We start from the raw sequence: 24,142 nt of genomic DNA on the forward strand, positions 1-24,142 counted from the left end.
TTCATGTTAGTTCTATTTTTTCCATTATATATTAATTTTCCTCCCAAAATTGATTTAGGTAAGTAGAGTAAGGCATTATATTGATTTTTCCCTGAAAAGAGGATAAAGTAAATAATCTGTGACTTTTAATTTCATAGGAGAGCAGTAAAACATAGTGTCTAAAAAGAACAGACCCATGGCAGGGGGCGGTGGGGAGCGGTGTTTCCCTGGTGGCCCAGTGGTTAGGATTCTGGGCTTCACTGCCGTGGCCTGGGTTCACCCCCTGGTTGGGGAACTAAGATCCTGCAAGCTGTGTAGCGGGAAAAAAAGAAAAAAAAGAAGGTACAGACCCAGACACCCCATTGCTAGCAACCTATCCCAAAGACACACCAAAAAAAATACAATACAAATAAACATATATACTAGGCTGTTATTGTTGTATTATCTATAACAGCAAAAGACAGGAAGCATCTCAAATGGCCAAAAATAGGGGACTAGTTGAATTAACTATGGTATATCACACACTAAAGTATTATGAAGCTGTAAAAATGAAGGAGGAAACCACTGTATACATTGCCATGGAGTAATCTCAGGATATATTACTGATGAAAATGCAAGATGAGGGAAAAATGTATGTCTGCTATGCTACCACTTACCTAAGGGGAGAAAAAAAGGTGTATCAATACACAAACACACACACACACACACACACAGTTATTATTACTTTTTTAATGGAAGGATAAACCATAATTTTTTTATGGCTGCTTTGGGGGGGGGAAGGATAAAATGGAAGGGACTGAGTTAAAAGTTAGACTTCTCTGAACATATCTTGTTTTGTACATTTGTAAATTAACAATTTTTTTATTACCCTTTATTCCTTTTTCTGCAGCATTTTGCTATACAAGAAGAAACAAGTGTCATTAATTGAAAATAATAAGACTGTCTACAAAATGCAAAAAAAACTATGACGAATTATTAGGATAAACACAAATTTAGCGAAGTTGCAGGATAAAGAGGAATACACAGAATTCAACTGCATTTGTGCACACTTAACAGAAAATGAAATGGGGGGAGGGGGAAGATACCATTTATAATACCATTAAAAAGTCTGAAGTTCCTAGGACAGAAATTTCCAAACCTGCTTAGTTCATGGTGCCCATACTATTCTCAGTAATCATTTCATAGCACCTCTAAGCCAAAAGACATTCCTAACAGTTTCATTTAGTAGTTAGGTCCAAACAACTTCATTAGTATTTATCATTCACTCATCCTAACAACTTAGTAACTACTGGAAAAAGCAATTTAATTAAAAAAAAAAAACCAAAACTTTTCTTTCTTTCTCTTTCAGGTACATTAGGTAAGCATGCACAACCTCTGAAACCTCGGACCTCACCCACCCTCATTTCCTGTTCCACATTGATTTTCATACTTCTAATCTCAGCAACCATTTCACAAAGATAGACTTTATCAAATGTATCACAATCTAATGTTGAAACGTGGAACTTCCTAGAGCTAGAAGTTCACATTGTGTCCAATGGACGTCCATCCATTCCCTGGTGGTGCAGTGGTTAAGATCCACCTGCCAGTGCAGGGGACACGGGTTCGATCCCTGGTCCAGGAAGATCCCACTTGCCATGGAGCAACTAAGCCTGTGCGCCACAACTACTGAGCCTGCACTCTAGAGCCCGTGAGCCACAACTACTGAGTCCGCATGCCACAACTAGTGAAGCCCGCATGCCTAGAGTCCGTGCACCACAACAAGAGAAGCCACCGCAATGAGAAGACCATGCATCGCAACGAACAGTGGCCCCCACTCGCTGCCCATGGCAAGAAGACCCAACATAGCCAAATAAATAAAGTTCAAAAATAAATAAATAAATAAATATCCCATGGTGCCTTTAAGCTCAGTGGGGTACTCCAGGACACCATGGCACAGTTTGGGAACTGTGGACCTAGAATCTTTATAGAGAGGAAAAATGTACTGAAAGACATTAAGACCTAAATAAACGGTGAGATACTAATGGTCACTAATTTAAAAACTCAATAATGTACAAATGCCACATGTCCTCAAACTAATTCAAAGATCCAAGAGAGTTTTGTGAAAAACTGGACAGTTAATTCTAAAATCTATGTGGAAGAGCAAGAGCACAGCAGAGATATTCCTGAAGAATAATGTGGAAAGACTCGCCGTGAAATGAAAAGTCTTTATTAAAAAAAAATGGATCCTATACCAGATACCATGCCACTTATGCAACTTTTCCAATCTTTTTATTTTGCTTTACCTGTCTTTCCAAGCTACTATCCCAACGACCAGCTCTATACTGGGTGTGGCCAGCTTTTTCATTCAGACACAACATGACAACACCCCTCTTCATTCTGAGCTGCACAATGCCATGGGATAGTGTGGCACCCACACACGTGCAACCTGGTAGTGCGGGGGAGTTAACTGTGGAGTGAACCTATGACGAATGGTGATGAAACAGATAGATCCCATCTCCTTAGATCATTTTTCTCATCCTGTTGGATGATCCTGTGAATGACTTTATAGTGTAACTTCCTGGGGGACAATACACTGGGATTGAGCAATCAGTTGCACTGCCATTCTGGCTACCACTTCACTCCCCTTTTCCCACACTGGGGAAATACTTTCTAATAATGTAAAGATACGTAAGCCTTCAGCCTCAAGCTCTGTTTTCTGGGGAATCCAGGTGAAGAAAGATTCCTACCTTGCATCATACCAAAAAAATTTTAGATGAATTCAAGATTTAATGTGAAAGGCAAAATTCTAACTTTCAGAAGATTATATACGAGAATATCTGTATACAGAAGAATATCTTCATAACACATGACTCTAAAGGAAAAGATTGATAAATATTACTACATTCTACACCATAGAATAAAAAGACAAGCCACAAACCAGGGTATAACTGCAACAAAAGTAACTGACAAAAACTGTATCAACAATAAATAAAGAATTCCTACAAATAAATATGCAAAAGGCAAACAATCCAGTAAAAAAATGAGCAAATGACAAGAACAGGCATTTCATGGAAGACAACAAACAGTGAATAAACACATGAGAACAAGCCCAGTCTCATATGGAAATGTAAATTAAGGCCATTTGTAGATACCATCTAACACCTAGATTGGCAAAAATTAAGATACTTGACTGAAAACAAGGATGCAGAGCAAAGATAATTCTCAAACACTGCTAGCAGGAGCATAAACCAGTGAAACTACTTCAGAAAACAACTTGGTATTAGCTTACACCGTTGACTGACTGTACATTGTGCAACTCAGCAATTTTACTCTTGGATATAAATCCAAGAAACTCTTGCACATGTACAAATTATAAGAATAATATAAGAATATTCATAATAGCACTGTCATAACAGCAAAAGACTAAAAACAACCCTGTATTAGGCTGGGCTAGGCTATGCACTGGTAACAAACATATCCCAAAATCTCAACTGTTTAACACAACAAAAATTTCTAATGGACACTTAGCTTGAGGAAGTTGGTTCTTCTTCTTAAGGTGATTTACGGATCTAGGCTGCTGCCATCTTAAAGTTCCACTCCCTCAGCAAGCCACCACCAAAATGAGAGACTGAGGGTGCATATGGGCTCATACCCATCTCAGTCCACTCATGGTTCAACAGAACCCAGCACATGCAATGCAATGCAATCGATAAATACCTGTTGAACAAATGCATGAGTACAGAGGGGTAAGAAATTATTTCTATCATTTCAAAATGATCTGTGAAAGAGCGTGACTGTGACTTGATAAATGACATAGGACAGATAGTTTCCATACATAAAAAGTGGGGGAATGATACTCCAGGTACTATCTATAGGCCACAAACGGCAAGCAGGCTTTACCTCACAGAGCTACTCTGAATGGCCCAGAGTGGCTGGCTGTCATGTCATCCGTATGCTGTGACAGGAAGAATTCTGAGGCTGCATTCCACTTATGGGAGGATATGAAATAAAATAATCCGGTGAAGACAGGGAGACAAAAACCTCTCTCTTTGATTTAAAAAAAAATGGTTTTTAAAAGGAGAGGCAAGTTTTTAAAGAAAGAATATTCTTAAGCAGTATCAAACTGCATACAGGGCTTCCTTGGTGGCGCAGTGGTTGAAGAGTCCTCCTGCCAATGCAGGGGACACGGGTTCGTGCCCCGGTCTGGGAAGATCCCACATGCAGCGGAGCAGCTGGGCCTGTGAGCCACGGCCGCTGAGCCTGAGCGTCCGGAGCCTGTGCTCCGCAACGGGAGAGGCCACAACAATGAGAGGCCCACATACCGCAAAAAAAAACAAAAAAAAAAACCCAAAAACTGCATACAGAGATTTTTTTTCTAAAAAAGGGAACACTTAAAAGTTTCCCTTTACCCCTACCTCCCTCTCCCTTAATCCCAACTTGACTAAACTGCTAATGACAGCAATTATGCCTTATTAGCTTTTGTACTCCCAGCACATAGTACAGAGCTTGGCACATAGTATGTGCTCAACAAATGCTTACTATAACGAGCTGAGAGTAGTTAAGTTATAGAAACAGATGTCGCCAAGGGATATGCATTTTTAAAAATGCCTTAAAAGAAGAAATGGATCTTGACCCAATTTTAGTAATCACATCAGTGACTGTAAAAAATTCTTCAAAAAGTATCAATTAAGATAGTTTGAGAAAATGAAGTGCTAGAATGTAGACAGATCAACCCTGAATGGAAATTTTTTTCAATGAAATTTATATATTTTATTTTAAAATAAATCATCTCTATTAACCCATTTTTCTTATTTTAAGGCTCTTATAGATGGTTACCTAGGAGCTCATGTTTGTTTCTTCGCATCAATATACTCTTTAGTACACTTGGCCTTGTTCTAGTTCATTAATCTAGCTGTATGAGAAGTTTTGTGGAGAAACAAAATGGAAGCCGGGATTACGGGGAAGCTTTGTTACCATTTCCTAGGGAACCGGGGAGCAGTAGCTTGGGTGGTCCAGAAGTGAGAACAGATTTTTCAGAGAGCTCCTTGAAAGATGAACAAGTATTTGCCAGGTAGAGAAAAAAGAGTTCATTTATTTTACCCTCTAGGCTCCTATGGGATTTTTTTAAGTTGCACACTTTGGTCTACAAATAAAAGGATAATCCTCAGACTGAGGTCAGCATCCTGTCTAAAATTATGCCTTGCTAGGCTCTGCTAAGTTCTGCTCCTTCTTGCTTTCACCTGAATGGGAATTTGCTCTTAAAGTCATCTTCAAATTATTTATCTTTAAAACTTTTTTCCTGGGCTTCCCTGGTGGTGCAGTGGTTGAGAGTCCGCCTGCCGATGCAGGGGACGCGGGTTCGTGTCCCTGTCCGGGAAGATCCCACATGCCGCAGAGTGGCTTGGCCCGTGGGCCACGGCCACTGAGCTTGCACGTCCGGAGCCTGTGCTCCGCAACGGGAGAGGCCACAACAGTGAGAGGCCCGCATACTGCAAAGAAAAAAAAAAAAAACAAAAAACAAAACTTTTTTCCTTATGAACACACCATTCTGTAAGCTGTGCTATCCAACATGGGTAGGCCATACTAAGCCACATATGGCTATTTAAATATAAATGAATTTAAATGAAATAAAAATAAAATTGTTTCTTCGTCACACTAGCCATATTGGATAGCACAGATATAGAACATTTCCATCACTGCAACAAGTTCAAATTGGACAGTTCTAAACTGTTCATATACGGTCAGAGGATGAGTGCTTACTGTATCTAAAAGGCACAAAAACTAAACTTACACTAAAGTTTTAATGTTTTCCTAATGTTTGCTAATTTTAGCAAAAACAGGAATGCAAACAATTCACCTTTGTACCAACTTGGTTAAAAGGCAACAAGTCAACAGGAACTAGTCTGAATTTAGCAGTATAGGATATTTCTCTGAAAACAGGCCTAACATTCTATGTCCTAATCATTCATGAGCCAGTTGTTGGTTAATATGCAAGAACTTTGTTTTCATTCTCTACAATTACTAACTTTTAAAAAATAAATGCCAATTAAACACTGATATGGTATTATAAAGTCTTTCTCTTTCAGAATGGATATACTATGTATAACTGAATCACTTTGCTGTACACCCCAAACTAACACAACATTGTGAATCAACTATACTCCAATATAAAATAGAAATTAAATTTAAAAAAATAAAGTCTTCCTCTTTCATGAGAATCCTGCAGCCTTTGCTATCTGGGGGAATTAATCCCCATATCTCAAAAAGGGCAAGATTCAGTTTTCAATTTGTTTTCTCAGATTAAGTCTGCTAGAACCCTATTCCTAAGAGGAGGATTCATATGGAAATCTGTGAGCAAAGAGGAGACAAGCACAACGGACTTCTACCATACAACATTCCATCAGTGTGATTACAACAGAAAATACCTTCCAAATGGTCACTTAAAGAGCACGAAAGTGATGTCTAGCAATTATCTATTTGACAAACTTGTCTCTTTCACAAACGTGAAGTTACATAAATAAATCTCATTAATGCCAAAGACAGAAAGCTCCTCAAAATGCCAGTTTATATAATTTAGCATTATTATATTTCAAAGCCAACTTTTCTTCCTGTAAACGAAGATACAAAAGCAGCAGCAAGCACCATCATAAAAAGCTTTTCCTCCCTACTATATCCACTATCTAGCCATATTTTGTCAAACAATTAACAATGGTTCTCTTCATGGGTAATAGAACTGACTGCTTTTCCCTTCTTTATCTAGAGACTATAGACAAAAATACTTGTCTATATTCTAATTTTTATAAAATGAACATGTACTATTTTTCTAATGAGGAAAAACAGTAAGTCATTTTCTTTTTTTAAAAAATTTATTTATTATTTATTTTTGGCTGCTTTGGGTCTTCGTTGCTGCGCGCGGGCTTTCTCTAGTTGTGGTGAGCGGGGACTACTCTTTCTTGCGGTGCGCAGGCTTCTCATTGCGGTGGCTTCTCTTGTTGCGGAGCACAGGCTCTAAGCGCGTGGGCTTCAATGGTTGTGGCGCTCGGGCCTTGTTGCTCCGCGGCATATGGGATCTCCCCGGACCAGGGCTCAAACCCGTGTCCCCTGCATTGGCAGGTGGGTTCTTAACCACTGTGCTACCAGGGAAGCCCTAAGTCATTTTCAATTAAAAAAAAAAAACCCTACTCATGTTACAAGGGCTCTTTCAAATGGTACTTCTTCCTTAACTCTCATAACCTGATAGGATCTCTGAGCTCCTGCAGCACTATTACCATTACCGTGCTGATTTCTGATTTAGTGTCTTTCAATTCCAAATTCACCCTTTTTGTCTACTGTGAAAACAGATCTGGGATCTTCAAGTATTTTTCTTTGGCCAGTTGGCATTATGCTAAACTTAATCAGTAGAGGGCACAGGAGAGACATTGTAGTAGAAAAGTTTTGTTTTGCTTCCTGGTTCTGGGGCCCTTGCTCACAGGCTCCTCTAGCATCTGGCTTCTATAGGGCAAGGTGGCCAGCAGCATACCCAGCAGGCAGCAGCTTCCTCACACTTTCTTCTTGGGAGGTTTCGTAGTGGAGTTAACACCTCTCCGTGAACAACTTTACGAGCACCCTAGGGAGCAGATGTCCAGCACATACTACCAATACAGCACCACATCAACTTCTCTGTCATTCAATCACCCACAGCCATGCTCTGTCCAACAAGGTCTGGACCTTCCCCTTCTCGGGGAAGGAGGACTCTTCCCTAGGTGCTGATATATGAACCCTAGGGGTAGTAGTTGCTCCTTATTTCTGTTATTCCTATGTTCTTTGGAGTTCTATTTACTTTTTACTACTAGCTAATCCTTCACTATCCCATTCTCCTGCTATAGTCAATAATTCTTTCCATGTTCAAATTATTGTGTGGTCTCTCTCGTGATTGGACCCAGAGTGATACAGTCCTATCTATTAATTTGACACTTACACACTTCCTCGAACTTCAGTCAACCAACTTCTAACTTTTCTTCTTTCTACAAGATTATAAACTCCTGGCTGCTAAGGAACACTTTTCATACTTCTCTGTATCAATCTGACACTGTGTAACATAATGCTCTTTTAACACAGAAGCACCAACAAATGTTTAAAATCACATTTCAAATGATTCATACTCTATTACACCTTCATTAGTTTAAGGCCACTAGAAACATGTTCTAATAACCCACTTTTTTTTCCAGAATTTTCACCACCAAAAGCATAAGTAATTTGAATACTATAAGAATGTATTCCTCAGTATTCCTAGACTATAAGGTTTCAAAGTCAGGAACAGCCTGTGGACTTAGTCGTTCTAGACCTTGTAAGATAGGAGATAATGAATGCTCATGCTCACAGACTGTTCACGGCTACAGGGTCAAAAAGGGGCTGAGCATGAGTAATGCTTATTTTTGTATAAATGTGAACAATGAGGTAAAAAATTATGTTCAGAATAAGGATATAACAGCCAAGTGACTATTTATTTACAAACAAATAAGTATATTGGGATTTCAGGGTGACACGGTTGGAAGTATAAGAGGCTTTATGGTAAGCTTCTACTCTGTGCTTCTGAACACCTAGCAGAAACCCCTTCAACAAGAACAATATCATCAACACTGAGGGTCCTATGAGAAAAACTGGGAGGACAGAAGGCTACCCTCATTGGCCCCAAATCCAATTTGCCTTGTTATCTTTTGCTAAAAATGTACCCTCTAGCTTATCCCAATAAAATATAACCAGCTTACATGAAATCTGTATGCAGTGCTTATTTTCAGCAAGCCTCAAAACCAGCCCTCTGTGGGATTAATTCAATAGCAAATTAGAATTGGTAGCCATATCCGGAAGTGAGAAAATACAAGAATCAAGCAACTGCCTTGAGTTCAAACATGGAAAAAGGTGAACTACTTTTCAAATGCCTTTTAGTAATTTAAAGCAGTATCTCTGGAAGAGTGTTATGTGGACTGGCTATTTATTACCCGTACGTACTGAATGAAATACAGAAATTGAGAATAAGTGTTTAGAAACTTTCAGAGCAATCTGACAGAGTGATTTGCCATGGACTCTAACAACAACCATTGGGGCTTGTATTTTTGCCTGATTTTTCTTTCATTTCCATTTTATGGTATTGTACAAAAGTTATTAGCCCATTACAGAAAATTTCTAAGAAGCATTCATCTAAAATACTCAATTCTGAACATAAAATGCTTTCCCAAAGGAGATGAAGTTAAACAAATGGCCAATAAGCATGTGAAAAGATACTCAACTTCATCAGTGATCAGAGAAATGCAAATCAAAACCACAATGAGATACCATCTCACACCCATTAGGATGGCCATAATCAAAAGACAGAAAATAGCAAGTATTAGTGAGGATGTAGAGAAACTGGAATCCTCATATACTGCTGGCAGGATTGCAAAACAATGCAGTTGCTCTGTAAAACAGTCTGGTAGCTTCTCAAAAGATTAAACATGGAGTTACTATATGACTCAGCAATTCCACTCCTATGTATATAAATGAAATGGAATATTATTCAGCCATATAAAGGAATGAAGTACTCATACATGCTGCAATATGGATGAACCTTGAAATCCTTGCGCTAAATGAAACCAATCATAAAAGACTACATATTGTATGAATCTGCTTATATGTCCAGAATACACAAACTTACAGACAGAAAATAGATCTGTGAAAATAGATCTTGCCTGGGGCAAGGGGGTGCAATTCGGGGTAAAATGAGTGACTGTTATTGGGTGTAAGATTTCCCCTTGCAGTAATGTAAATATTCTGGTATTAGACAGTGGTGATGGTTGTACAACCTTGTGAATACGACAGAAACAACAACAAAAACCCACTTAACTGTACATCTTTGGAAGGGCGGACTTTATCATATACAAATTATATCTCATGTTTTTAAATTTAAGGGAAAAGAAAGAGACCACGGTGGGGCAGATGTAGTGGAGAAAGCAACAGGGACTGATGGAAACAGGCAGAGGCAAAGATGGAAGGTCTGCCTCTGTTGAAGAAGATACTCTAAAGAACATATGGCAGTCCCCTAGATTTCAAAGAGAAGAGCTCTGAAAAATGATCAGAAGAACGGAAACATCACTGGAATAATCAGAGTGCCTTTCAACGGCACTACTTTGAAGGTGACAAAACTATTTCAAGTTACACTTTTCACTGTATTCAGAAAAATAATCACTTCTAAAACTTCACAGCCATGCCTCCTACGTTCTATGCTGCTGTTCTTCGTATCTGGAAAAAAAACAAAACAAAAAAACTGCTGTCTCAATTTATTCTGCTAGTAAAATTTTTATCCAATGAGACAGAAAAATACAGAAGTAAAAAGGTTTTACCATTTTTAAGAAATCAGCATTCTTGGAGGAAAACAATTTTTGAAAATCATTTGCTTCAGGATTTCATAATACTATCAAAATAACCTAATTCTCAAAACTATCTATGCTTCCCAAAACAGCTTCCTCAACTTCTAAGTTGCTGTAGCCTGTAGCCTAATAATTGTTATTTACTGTCCCCAAATCCACTCTCAGTCTCTCCCAGTCTATTCTTTACAGCACAGGGAGCCACTTTAAAATACATAAAACTATCACTTCAGTCCCCTTCTTAAAGCCTTTAAGTAGGATACTTAAGATGAAGCCTAGTAGTGCATGCATGATCAGGCTCCTCATTTTCCAGACCCATCTCTCTGTAGACTTTCCCTCAACAGGCTTTAAGTTTTGTCTATTCTTTCAGTTTCTCTAATAGACACCTCAGGCCTTCACACATGACCTTTCTGGAAAACTTTCTGTTCAGTGACCAATCATCCAGTTTCCCTGGAACTGGGGGAGTTATTCTGGGACACAAGATTTTCAGTGCTAAACCCAGGAAAGCCCGGGGCAAACTGGGATTGAACGGGTCACCCTACTTTCTGTTCACCACCCCTACCTGTCAAACACCTACTTCAAGTATTATTGGCCTAAAGGTCACTTTCTCAGGAAACCTTCTCTGATACCTCCTCACTCCCATCCCAGGCACATTATTTTATTCTGTCTTAACATTCATCACACTGGATTTGCTTTTAAAAGTCTGTCTACCCTAACTACATTATAAACTCTACAAGCATGGATCCAGTGAGTATTCTGTTGACCATTACATCATTAATACCTAACACTGTGTCTAGTTCATGTGTCTCAGAGATGAGTATTGTTGAATGAATAAATCAATTGATGAAAGGTGTATCTTTGATGGCATTGGAGGCAAGTAAAGTTTGTTTCCTTTTTTTTTTTTTAGATGTTGGGGGTAGGAGTTTATTAATTAATTTTTGCTGTGTTGGGTCTTCGTTTCTGTGTGAGGGCTTTCTCTAGTTGTGGTAAGCGGGGGCCACTCTTCATCGCTGTGCGCGGGCCTCTCACTATTGTGGCCTCTCTTGTTGTGGAGCACAGGCTCCAGACACGCAGGCTCAGTAGTTGTGGCTCACGGGCCTAGTTGCTCCGCGGCATGTGCGATCCTCCCACACCAGGGCTCGAACCCGTGTTCCCTGCATTACCAGGCAGATTCTCAACCACTGCGCCACCAGGGAAGCCCTGTTTCCTTTTTTAGGCTAGGGGAGACCCAGGAAATTTTGAAGATATTTTCACTATTCTATCTTCTTTAAGGTCACTATTCTAGAAAGCTAAGATAATTAAATGCTCCATTTATCTCGATACTCACAACTGATAAAACTCATCCACCTCACCCTAACTACTGTATATTCAAAATAAGACCACCAGGACATTAGTCTAAATTCTCACTACTCAATCCCTATTACAAGCATTTCTCCATTTACAACAGATCATACTCCTACCCAGGAGATGGGATTCTAGGCAACAGGAACAATAAGAATGATCTAGTTCATAAGACAAAAGAGCACACAGGAGCAAGTAGGGGGAAATAAGACTGTTAAGTGGGACCAGAAAGTTGCAGGTGCTGGGCAATGGGGAACACCTGGAAGTTTGAGAGGTTTGGTTTTAAGTGTCTTTTTTTCTCATAATAAAAGCAGTACAAGGTCATAACAAAGAAACCCAAACCAGAATAAAATTTAAAGAAAAACAGAATATCCATAATTACACTTCCCAGAAAGAACTGGTTTTTACATTTCACACTAGAAGCAGGAAAACAACATGGTTGAAGAATGAAGAAATTCTTAGTATGTCCTTCCTAGGTCATTGAAATATTTATTTTGTGAATACAATATGTCAGATGTTAGAGATCAAAGATAACTAAGATGTAGTCTCAGTTTTGAGCTCACCATCAGTGCGAAAAGAGTAACAAATGACTACTCCGCAGTGAGATAAGAGCTGACAGGGATGAGTGGAATGCAGTGGAAAAGAAGATCCAGAGCTCCTATTCATATGAAAGTAATTAGGCAAAGAAATCAGAACTGGCCTTTGAAGGATGAGAAAGGACTTGCCAAGCAGAGAGAGAGGAAGGTCTCAGTAAACAGAGGAAGCAGTGTGTTAAAGAAACTTTGTAATCGAAATGTGATCCTCCTTTTTTTCTTCTTCCCCTTGGCCTTCACCCAATCACTACACTAAAAAAGTGAAACTATGACTAAGCATGAAAGAAGTAAAGGGGTCAGACTCAGAAAATGCTTCAAAAGGGCCTATAAGGTAGTGAATGGTGAAGCAAGGAACAAATTAAAAAGTTAAAAAAGAAGTAAGAATAAATGTGTTCAACAGTGAAGTCTAGCTTTCCTCAACTTTGGTCGCAAAACCCAAATGGCGATTCAAAATGAAAAAAGAAGAGAGGGGCAACAAACAGATCTTCCTTAAGATGGGGCTACATAACAATATGTATGTTGAAAATACCATTAAGTTGAAAATGCATTTAATACACCTAAACCTATCAAGGAACATCATAGCCCAGCCTACCTTAAACATGCTCAAAATACATTAGCTGACAGCTGAGCAAAATCATCTAACACAAGGCCTATTTTATAACAAAGAGTTGAATATCTCTTGTAGTTTATTGAATGCTGTACTTAAAGTGAACGAGAGAATGGTAGTATGGGTACAGAACGGTTGTTAAGTGTATCACAAGTGTATACCCTTGTGATTGCATGGCTGACTGGGAGCTACAGCTCGCTGCCTCTGCCCAGCACCACCAGAGTACTGAACCTTGTATAGCTAGCCTAGAAAAAGATCAAAATTCAAAGTATGGTTTCTACTGAATGCATACCACTTCTGCACCATAGTGAAGTCAAAAAATAGTAAGTAGGGGGACTGTATGTATATAAAAAGTGTTCAACTAGACATCAAAAAGATGCAAATTGTAACAAGATGCCATTTTTCTACAATCAAAGTGAAAACTTACCAATCTAAGACCTTATACTGAAAAATGAAGGTCAACTGCAGACTGATTATTTGATTACTTAGGTGGTTATCTAAGTTAAACAAAAACTGAAACCAGTTTATTGTAGTAAAAAATAGTATCATATCAGAAGTCACCATGGAGTCTATTCCACATTTCCACGAAGACAATTTATATAAAATCTTTGAAGGCTTTTCATTAGCTACAAGGTCACGCAATCTCAACTAAGAAAAGATTCATGACCCATCTATGCTCTGTTTCATAAAAGAAAGTTTGACCATTTGCCTAAAAGAAGATATAAAGATAGCTCACTCCTCTCTGCTAGCCATACGTCTATTTGGAGACCCGAAGTCTGCCTCAAAGAAACAAGCTAGTCAGTCATCCTTGCTAAGCCATTTCTTGCTATATAGAAGTGGGTTCTGTGACAGCTGGAGCTCCTTATCATCTCTTCTGATCTTTCTACATACATTTAGGAGACTGCCATGCAAGTTCCAGAAAACAAGTATCTTTCTATGTGCCTGTGTGTATGTAAGGTTCAAGTGGAACTGTAAATGGGCAGAAAAACCTGGATTGGTACATGGCTTCCTGGGGGGTGTAGTCACACAAGCAAAGTGCTGTGTTGTGGGTACTTGGTTAGAATCAGGAAGAGCCCTAATAGTAGCACATGCTAGAAACCAGGGTACCATAAGATCCCACCATCCTAGCCCAGAACTACCCTATAAGATGAATGCCAATTTATCACTGGAACTCAGGCTAGGTGCTGTGTGTATTTATCCTTTAGCAATACACGTAAGAAAAGGTTTCAACCAGAATCCCAGTCAACTGTAGAGGCAAGGACAATCAATCCCACAAATATTTCTGACAAATGCATATCAGGTAACAGATAACTGTTATCATTCAAGGATGAATAAGCAGGAAAAAAATCCAACATTGATCCCAACAAAAAATAATGCAGCACAAGAAAGAGACAAAATTACCTTTCACAGAAGCAGAATCTAACTTAGAAGGTGAATTAAAATTACTTCAGGACAGGGACTTCCCTGGTGGCTCCGTGGTTAAGAATCCGCCTGCCAATGCAGGAGACACGGGTTCGAGCCCTGGTCGGGGAAGATCCCACATGCCGCGGAGCAACTCAGCCCGTGCACCACAACCACTAAGTCTGTGCTCTAGAGCCCACGAGCCACAACTACTGAGTCCATGTGCCACAACTACTGAAATCCACCTGCCTAGAGCCCATGCTCCACAGCAAGGGAAACCACCACAATGAGAAGCCCACACACTGCAACAAAGAGTAGCCCCACTCACCGCAACTAGAGAAAGCCTGCACGTAGCAAGGAAGACCCAACACAGCCAAAAATAAATAATAAATAAATTTTTTTAAAAAATTACTTCAAGACACAGAATTAAGTTCCAAACACTGTTTGGTAAAATCCATGAAACAGGCATATATGAAGAGAAAAGACCAAGATGAAATGAGAGTAATTTAAGAAGAAAAGGGAGTGGAGTAAATTTTTAAAGGATGTAAAGAAACTAAAATTTCCATAGCAGAAATAAACCCTACATTGGAGGTAATAAAGGAAAATCAAATGAGAGCTAAAGACAAACATTCGAGAAGCTCACACAAAAGACAGAAATGATAAGCCAACCTAATCTAAAGTGTTTTCAAGTAAGAAAAAAGAACTAAAATTAACCAAAAATATTTCTGGAAATGAAAAAAAAGTATGAAGACCATAAGGAGTTAATGTATCAGGCAACATTAATAAACACATACAAGACACAATCAGTCAAAATATCTCAATAAAAAGAAAAAGGAAGATTCCTAGCACCGTCAGATATAGGAAGCTCTGAAACAAAATTAATGTGAGACCACATGGCATGAAAGTTTCTGTGGACATCAGTGACCTAATAATTATTAAATGTGCCTTCCAGTTACTCCTATATTAAATGAAAATTTATGTTAGCTGACATACATGATGACTCAATTTAAACGTAAGATTGAGAAACTGACAATGAACATTAAAGTGAGGGCTGGTTAAGAGAATAAGCCAGTCTTCAAAGTATGGGGAGTCAAAGTATAATTTTCTTTTTCAGAATGACAAATCAGAAATTGTTATTTTTTTAAATTTTAGATTTACAGTTGAATTCACTTAAAGTATAGATTAGTTGGCTTTAAGACATTGACAGATAACAGGATAAACACACATACTATGGAATATTATTCAGCCTCAAAAAGGAATTGAGTACTCATAAATGCTATAACATGGATAAACCTTGAAAACATGCTACGTGAAATAAGCCAGACACAAAAGGACAAACATTGTATGATTCCACTTATATGAATCATCTAGAAACGGCAAAATCATAAGAGAAAGTAGATTAGAGACAGTCACCAGGGGTTGTGGGTAGGGAGGAACAGGGAGTCAGTGTTTAATAAGCGTAGACTCTGTTAGGAAAGATGAAAAATTCTGGAGATGGATGGTGATGGATGGTTGCACAACAATGTAAGTGTACTTAATGCCAAAGAACTGTATACAGTTGACCCTGAACAGCTTGGGGGTTGGGGCGCGACCCTCCACACAGTCAAAAATCTGAGTATAACTTATAGTCTGGCTCTCCATATACATGGTTCCTCCAAATCCAAAGTTCGTCTGTATCTGCAGTTCTGCATCCTAGGATTCAACCAACCTTGGATAGTGCAGTACTATAGTATTCACTACTGAAAAAAATCCACGTATAAGTGGACCTGCACAGTTCAAACTCGTGTTGTTCTAGGGTTAACTTTACTTTAAAATGGTCAAGATGATAACTTTACATTATGTATATTTTACAAAAATGTAGAAGCAGTAACAATGAATCATTAAAAAACAGAAAGCATTAAATAACAGAAACACACCCAACAGAATTAACTATCACAATACACATAAATGCTTTAAGTATTCACTTTGGATTAAAACAAAAATAAACTATATGTAATTTAAAAGAGATACAACTAAAAATGGCATGGAAAGACAAGGTGGGATAATAATTTACTGAACAAATAAAAGGACAGATGGAAATTTAAGATAAGTAAAGTACGAGACTTAGAAAGATTAAATATGACAATTATTTTTATTGATTAGGTGTAATACAGATCTTTAGCAGTACAGAACTTAAACATGCATCAATAATATTACACCAAAAACATGATAAAAATCATTAGGATAGAGAGAATATGAAGACAAGCCACAGAGTGGAAGAAAATATTTGCAAAAGAAGTATCTGATATAAAGATGCTCAGTCTCATACTTCATTAGGGAATTGCAAATTAAAACAGTGACATAGCACTACACACCTATTAGAATGGCTAAAATCCAAAGCACTAACATCAAATGCTCATGAGGATTTGAGCAACAGGAACTCTCATTCACTGTTGGTAGGAAAGCAAAATGGTTCAGCCACTTTGAAAGACAGTTTTAGCAGATTCTTAACAAAACTAAATATATTCTTACCATACAATCCAGCAATCATATTCCACGCTATTTACTCAAATCAGCTGAAAACTTATGTCCATGAAAAACCCAAACTTGGATGTTTATAGCAGCTTTATTCATAACTGCCAAATGTGGAAGCAACCAAGAAGTCCTTTAGTGGGTAAATGGGTAAACAAACTGTGGTATTTCCCAACAATGGAGTATTATTCAGCATAAAAAAGCAATGAGCTATTAAGCCATGAAAAGATATGAAGGAAACTCAAATGCACACTGCTAAGTGAAAGAAGCTGAAAAGGTTACATATTGTATAATTCCAACTATATGACATTCTGGAGAAGGCGAGACTATGGAGACAGTTAAAGCTTCAGTGGTTATCAGGGATTAGCAAGAAGGGAGGGGTAAAGAAGTGGAGCACAGAGAATTTTGGGAGTGAAGAAACTATTCTGTATGATACTGTAATGGTGAATACATGTCATTATCCACCATTCGTCCATACCCATACAGCATGTAATATCAAGAGTGAACCCTAATGTAAACTATGAACTTTGATGGGTAGTGATGTGTCAACATTGGTTCATCAATCATAACAAACATACCAAACATTGCAGAATGTTGATGATGGGGGAAGCTGAGGAAGGAGGGAGATCAAGGTATATGGGAACTCTCTGTACTTTTGGCTCAACTTTTCTATGAACTAAAATTGTATAAAGTCTATTAATTAAAAAAAAAGTCATTAGAATAAAAAAGGACACTCTTTACTTAACAAACACATACTGCATACATACTTGTTCTAAGTTCTGAACAGAATAATAGCAAAGAGATAAGTGAATGAAAAAATAATTTCAAGGCTTCCCTGGTGGCGCAGTGGTTGAGAGTCTGCCTGCCGATGCAGGGGACATGGGTTCGTGCCCCAACCGGGAAGATTCCACATGCCGTGGAGAGGCCAGGCCCGTGAGCCATGGCCGCTGAGCCTGCACTCCGCAACGGGAGAGGCCACAACAGTGAGAGGCCCGCGTACCACAAAAAAATAAATAAATAAAATAATAATAATTATTTCAGGTGGAAGTGCTATAAAGAAAAACACAGAGGGGAAAGAAGTTAGATACTGAGCAGGAGCAGGTGGAGGCTATTTTAGACGGCTGATCAAGTAAGGCCTCTTTAAAACAGTGACATATGAAAGGAACACAGTATTCAGGGGGAAGAAACAAAAATGTAAAGGCCCCAATGTAAGCACAAGCTTTTCAGAAACAATGCTAACTCTTAGTCTTTGACAGATTAAGATTAAAAACTTAATAAAGGATGTCTTATAATAAAAACTATTAAGGAATAATAAGATAATTTGAATAAAGTTTAATTGACAGATATATGTGTGTATATAAAACTGTATGTGCAAACAGAAAATGTTAAGTTTTCAAAGAACATTTAGCAAATTGGATTATGCTTTAAGTCACAAAAAAACCCTGAATAAACTTAAAAGATCTTTTAAAAGAACATAGTCACTGACAATGAGAGAAAATACAGTGAACAGAACTATACCAAACAGTTCCTGAGTCAAAGAGGTAATCAAACTAGAACTAGCAACTATTTGGAAAGCAATGAATATAAGAATATCATTCACAGACATTTTAGAGTGCAGCCAAAGCTGTACTCAGAGGCAAATTAAGAGCATTAAAAATGTTTTCATTTAAGGAAAAAAAGAGAGAACTAAGAATTTACTAAGTTAGAAAAAGTACAGTAAGTCCCCTACATATGAACCTCCAAGTTGTGAACTTTCAAAGATGTGAACATGTGTTCACAGGTCCAACCACGTAAGTTAATTCACATGTCTGGCATACACTGTCACATGCGGGCATCCTCTACAAGTGGTTGTGCTTTTGTGTACTTTACTGTACAGTACTGTAGAGTACAGTAGCACAGTATCTTTATTTCAAGCCCAGGATGTCCAGAAGCAAGTGTAGAAGCAAGTGTAAAAGCAGCAGTGATGTAGCTGGTAGTGAATGTCAGGTGTGAGTGAAACTACAGCTTGCCCTCCATCTCCTATTGCTGACGATCCTTCAGCTCTACCATCTCCCACCTCCTCTCCTTCCTTCAGTCAGTAACTCTTCTTGCCTGTTCACTCAATGCTAGCCCATGTATGCCAGCCGTTACACTGTACTACCGTACTTTTCAAGGTACTGTACTGTTAGATTAAAAATATTTTATTTTTTGCATTTCTTTTTTATGTATTATTTGTGTGAAAAGTATTATAAACCTATTACAGTACAGTACCATATAGCTGATTGTGTTAATTGGGTACCTAGGCTAACTTTGTTGGACTTAGGAACAAACTGGATTTACGAATGTGCTCTTGGAATGGAATGCATTCGTTATGTAGGGGGCTTACTGTATAACCAAAAAAAAAAAAAAAATCAGAAAAACCAGAGCAAAATAAAAAGTAGAAATTAGAAAATCAGAAAACAGAATAAATCTCAAAGCTTCTTATTAAAAACCACTAAGTAGATAAACATTTGGCAAATCAAATTAAGAAAAATAATGAAATCACTAATAAAAGGTGGAGATGAACACCACAGATTTTAATTATAAAAAATATTACATACACCCATATAATAATAAATTTGAAAATCTTAAAAAATATAATCTGGGGAAATACAAATTTCTCAAAACTGACTCATGAGTAAGTAAGGATTTCTCCAGACTACAGAAGTTACCATATGGACTGTGTATTCTTATCAAACTAAAGTTCTATGAGACTCTCTTCTATTCTTTCAATAAATTCTGTACACCTGACTAACAAGAGTGGGGTTTTGATTCCTCATGATATATGCCTTAGGATATATAACCTTTGGGAATGTTATTAGCAAATTTATTTATATACTTTTATCAGTAGTTAAAAGAAAAATCTCATCATCACCTAAATAAGTTCCAAAAACATTTGATAAAATTCGGAAGACACTCCTCTTTTTTACAAGAAGAGAATAAATAATAAAAAATTTCTCTCTAAAACCAACAGCTGCATTCATTCTTAAATCGTAAAAATACCAGAGACATTCCAAGACAATTATCACCTCTCTTATATAACTGTGTCTTGGAGATTCTGATCAATGTAATAAAGAGCTAAAATACTAATAAATATTATACTAAATATTATACTAAAATACTAATAAATATTATAAATAAATATTATAAATATTATAACTATTACTTTCAGGTAAGACAATGAACCTGAAAAACAAAAGTAAATAAAATTTTACTGAAGTCCAGCAAGATAATAAAAATAATCGTGACCACAAAAATCTAGTTACTTCTAGAGGTACAAACTATTGGGTGTAAGATAGGCTCGAGGATATATTACACAACACGAAAAATACAGCCAATGTTTTATAACTGTAAATGGAAAGGAACTTTAAAAACTGTACAAAAAAATTTTTTTAAGGAAAAAGTGAACTTACTACTTTAAAAAAACCTAGATACTTCTGTATACTTATCAGAAATAATGAAACTAAATCAAATTCACAAAAACAAAATTATAATTTAAACAGGAAATGCAAATTAAACTGTATTTTTTATTTGCCTAGCAATAAGCAAATTTAACAATTTCATTAAGAATGATGGCTGTTTCAATGAGGATAGCAACAAAATGAGACTCACAATGCTAGTGATGGTATACACCAAACTTTTCTGAAGGGTAATTTAACACTTGTAAATGCTTATACCCTTTCATTCAGTAATTCCACTTCTAAGAAAATATTCTAAAGTAATACTCAGGGATGAATAAAAAGATATTCATCATAGCATTATTTATATAAAATATTAGAAATAAGTTATACATTCACCAATAGGAGAATAATGAAACTAAGGCATAGGTGTGCAATGGAATGTTAGGCAAACATTAAAAAATCATTTTTAAATAGAATTTTTAAGGAGAAAGAGGGAAACTTGCAAGATTTGAGGGTAAGTTAAAAAAAAGCAAGATAGCAAATTATATAGAATATGATTCCAATTTTAGAAGAGTAAACTATGTACACACACAAATATAAAGAAACATCAAAATATTAACAGCAGTTATCCACAGGTAATGAATTAAGGGTTTTTTTTAAACTTTATTCTTTATCAAACATCTGGTTATATTTTTACCATTATATCTGCCAGTGTAACTTTTTATTCTTTAATAATTTGTTCTTTAGAGCACCTGAAATTGTGTTTAAAAGTTTTAATCCAGGGGCTTCCCTGGTGGCGCAGTGGTTGAGGGTCCGCCTGCCGATGCAGGGAACACAGGTTCATGCCCCGGTCCGGGAAGATCCCACATGCCGCGGAGCAGCTGGGCCCGTGAGCCATGGCCGCTGAGCCTGCGCGTCCAGAGCCTGTGCTCCGCAACAGGAGAGGCCACAACAGTGAGAGGCCGGCGTACCCCAAAAAAAAAAAAAAAGTTTTACTCCAACTCTTGCTGTTCATGTGTTTATTATATAACATTATTGCTTCATAAGCCTATAAACTACTAATCTCAAATTAAAAGGAATAGGATTTTTTTTTTTCTGACTGCACCACGTGGCATCCAGGATCTTAGTTCCGCGACCAGGAATCAAACTCATGCCTCCTGCAGTGGAAGCACAGAGTCCTAACCACTGGACCACCAGGGAATTCCCGGAATAGGAATTAATTTTTTAAAAGCTGAGATTGGGCTTCCCTGGTGGCGCAGTGGTTGAGAATCTGCCTGCTAATGTAGGGGACACAGGTTCGAGTCCTGGTCTGGGAGGATCCCACATGCCGCGGAGCAACTAGGCCCGTGAGCCACAACTACTGAGCCTGCGCATCCGGAGCCTATGCTCCGCAACGGGAGAGGCCACAACAGTGAGAGGCCCGCGTACCGCAAAACAAAACAAAACAAAACAAAACAACATGAGGTTTAACTACAAGTACTGAGATGGAAACGAATTCATAATTAGATTTTTTTAATTAAAAAAGAAAATCAAGGTAAAACTACATACACACTGTGATTATTTCTAATTGCATAAAGAAAACAAAATTGTTTACAGTGGGTACCTGTAAGGAATGGGACTAAAAAGGAAAGTCATTTTCACTTTCTACTCTAAATAATTGACTTGCTTGAACCTTCTGTAATAAGCATGTACTGACTACCTTTGGAATTTAATTTAAAAATAAGGAAAAAAGGCACTATTCTCATCTGTTATGATGGTTATCTCTGGGGGCTAAGTGATTTTTGTATAGTAATTTTTGTCCCATTTCTTAATAGTTTTCACTACTTTCTAAATTTTCTACGAGAAGTATGCCTATTTTAAAATCTGAGACACATGTATTCAAAAAACCTGTATTTTGTTTCAGTGATGAAACTATTTTTTTTCCTGAAAAGTAATTTTTAACAGTTATGGTCTCAGAAACTTGGCCCTGAAATTCCAACTACTTTCAGAAAGCAGTCTTAAATCTAAGTTTGGAAGTATAATATTTGCTGTAGAAGCAATTAAATATAAAACCTACTTCAGAATGGGATATTAACTATTAATATTATTAGCATTAATATTAATAACTAACATTTATTAATCACTTAAACATTTCATTTGCTAAGTACTTTTCCCTGCATTATCTCATCTGCTCTAAATAGCCCTATGAAATGTATATTATATTATTATTAATCCTCATTTTACAGATGAAAAAAACAAGCCTGAAAAGAAAGTGTATCTTGCCCAGGGTGAAGTGGAAGAGCCAGCATTCAAACCCAAGTCTCCAGCTCCTCACCACCTGTGATACATGGAATGACAAGTACTACTGTACCTCAAAGATAAGAGGCTAGACCTCTGAAATCCGGCATGAATGTTCGGACTGACTACTCTTATTCAGGTTAGTGATCCTAAAATGAAGAAGTCGTGAAACTCAATTCTGGTCACAGAAGAAAATAATCAGTATTTCTTCAAGGCAACAGGGGCTGTTTTTTTTCCATCTCTTTCTGCTTCTACCAAGGTACAAAAAGGATACCAGGGACAACTCAGATTCGCAAGTAACTTAACACCCTCTCTGATTAGTCTGGAATTACCCCTCTAACTAACTGGAAGGGCTTTTGAAAACAAACTGATCAGAACCCCAAAGCCTTAAAGACTTGAAAAAGGTGTAGTTTCGCACTTTAATCATAAGTAGAAAATTCAGAAAGCCAAAAGAAATGTTATACTCAAATATTAGAATAATCAATATCGACAGATTAAACATAGGAAGAATTTAACAATACCTATTTATTTCATCCCTAGCTATTTGAACGAGGTCTCTCTCTTCTAAAAAGAAAAACTGAAAGTTTATCTTTAGCTACCTGAACAAGTTCTAAGTTTTCTCTTTAAAAAAGTACAATTGAAAAGATACACCACTGTTAACCATGTCTACTTGGAAATCGCCCTTTCATAAAGATCAGAGAATCATAGGAACCCCTATTCATTTGTTTAGTAGATAGACTCCAACCACAAACTTACTTTATGAATTTGGGTTTTCAAGGCTAGTATTTAATGTCACAAAGTCCAGAAGAATAACTCTCTCTTTGAATAACTGTAAACCAAAATCGAGGTCCTAAGAGAAGCAGAATACCCAGAACTCTTCCTCAGTAAAACTGTCTGTTTGTAGAAAGAACTGGCAGAGAAGCTGACATCAACAGACCTAGTTTCACACTCCAACATTTCTAGACCTTAACCCCTTAGGCCAAGAAGACCTCTCATTGAAGTAAGGACAACTGACACTACCAAAATGACAGTACTGAAGTGAAAACACAGAATTCACTGAATTTAGGTCAACCTCTTTCACCAAAACATGAAAGTGGGTTTAAGACCTACATACATTACAGATCAGAATCATTTTAAGGTTCATTTTTCATAATGTAAATCAGTGTTTCTGGTTAATTAATTACTAGAAAGATTTAAAAGCTAAGGATGAAAGAGCTAACTTAAATCAACACCCTTAAAAGGAGAACATGAACAAAGCTTTTCATTTATATATATATATTTTTCATACATATATACAAAATATACATAAGTGATTATGAGTGCGTTTTACAAATGCCACAGAGCTCCTGGCAAAGTTGACAAGTTCTAACCTGCTTTAAAAATTACTGTTCACTGCCTTCATCCCAATCTAACTTTATTTAATGTTACTGTTTTGAATAAACCTACAAAAACAAAACCCCCAGAGCAAATTCTTCTACATTTCAATATCCTGCCTACTTACAAGAGCGGAAGAGTCAAACAGAGCAGGGGGAAAAACGTGACGCGCACAACCTTGATCCAAAACACTGCTCGTCGTAGTCTAATTTTAGGCCTAACCATTTTGATTGTCTTTTTACAGAGGTTTAAAAAGAAAACAAAGAACTATAGATCACTTGT

The 24,142-nt window shown here is 37.3% G+C and overlaps 1 protein-coding gene across 1 annotated transcript in view; it reads right to left on the minus strand.

Annotated features, from left to right (window-relative positions):
* PAK2 (p21 (RAC1) activated kinase 2) overlaps window positions 1–24,142 on the minus strand; it is a 76,199-nt gene that overhangs the window by 50,943 nt on the left and 1,114 nt on the right. The window lies entirely within an intron of this gene.

The sequence above is a fragment of the Lipotes vexillifer genome, unplaced genomic scaffold, assembly GCF_000442215.2.
Source record: "Lipotes vexillifer unplaced genomic scaffold, Lipotes_vexillifer_v1.1 scaffold853, whole genome shotgun sequence".
Classification (NCBI taxonomy): domain Eukaryota; kingdom Metazoa; phylum Chordata; class Mammalia; order Artiodactyla; family Lipotidae; genus Lipotes; species Lipotes vexillifer.